This window comes from Capsicum annuum, chromosome 12 (assembly GCF_002878395.1).
Source record: "Capsicum annuum cultivar UCD-10X-F1 chromosome 12, UCD10Xv1.1, whole genome shotgun sequence".
NCBI lineage: Eukaryota > Viridiplantae > Streptophyta > Magnoliopsida > Solanales > Solanaceae > Capsicum > Capsicum annuum.
The window spans coordinates 206,347,558-206,348,603 of NC_061122.1; the positions used below are offsets into that span (position 1 = coordinate 206,347,558).

The window sequence follows — 1,046 nt, forward strand, 5'->3', positions numbered from 1 at the left end:
TTTCCTCCAATTCCAACAATATCCTAAACTTGTAGCCTTTAAATATATATATTTTTTCTTTTTCTCTTTGTCGCTTCACTTCATCTCCTCCCTCCCATTTCCTCTTCATCTTCTTTGTTTTAATCGAATTCATCATTAATCGAAGGTTTGTTCAAACATTTTATTTTAAAATTAAAAATTATAAATAATTCACCTTATTTATGGTGTTAACAACTTTAATGACATTTAAGTCATTTTAACAACAAAAAAGTGCTACCAAACGCATCAACAACTTTTTTTCAGTTTCAGCACTTCTATCCAAACACTTATCTACTTAATTTATAAGCACTTATTTTAAGCTTTTAATCACTTAAGCTAAAAAGCTATTTTTTAATCTTATCCAAACGGGCTTTATATAATTAAAGAACACACGACACAATGGTCTATTCAAAATAAAGACTTTACTAAATTAAATAAATAGAAAAAATTATTACAGGAGTGAAAATATAATAATATAACATAAACCACAAACCACATGATTAATATATATAATAACACGTTAATATTATGTTAAGAGATTCGGATTGTTACACTATTCTTTAGGAATACACGCACTTGATGACGTTACTGGAAATCTGAGCTAAGCCTTATAAGAACATTATGGAGTGACAAGACTTAAGAAAAGTAAGAAAAGCAATTATTGATTTACATTATAGTATCGTAAGAAAATTTTGTACAGTAAGTCAAAATATCTTCCGTTGTCGTATCTGCTCCATTATTGTTCTTTATCTGCTCCATTATTGCTCGATAGATTATATAGATTATGAATTAGAAAGTGAAGATAGTATATAAGAAATTTCAGAAAACGAAACAGATAATGAAATAGATAGCGAAATAGAGGAATCAAATGACTGAAGAAGATATAAAAATAATAACAAAGGAAGAATATTTAAATTATAGGGGGGTGTGCGGATTTAATAGGTTTCTAGTGAATCTATTTTTATTAGTGCGTGGATATTTTTTAAATTTTGTTTTAATATCTTTTAATAATTTACTTTTTTCGTAAG

The 1,046-nt window shown here is 26.8% G+C and overlaps 1 long non-coding RNA gene across 1 annotated transcript in view; it reads right to left on the reverse strand.

Annotated features, from left to right (window-relative positions):
- Window positions 1-499: 499 nt before the first annotated feature.
- LOC124889359 overlaps window positions 500-1,046 on the reverse strand; it is a 5,240-nt gene continuing 4,693 nt past the window's right edge. Inside the window, exon 2 of the long non-coding RNA XR_007048298.1 lies at window positions 500-768. This is a non-coding gene — a long non-coding RNA (uncharacterized LOC124889359). The remainder of the gene's footprint in view (window positions 769-1,046) is intronic.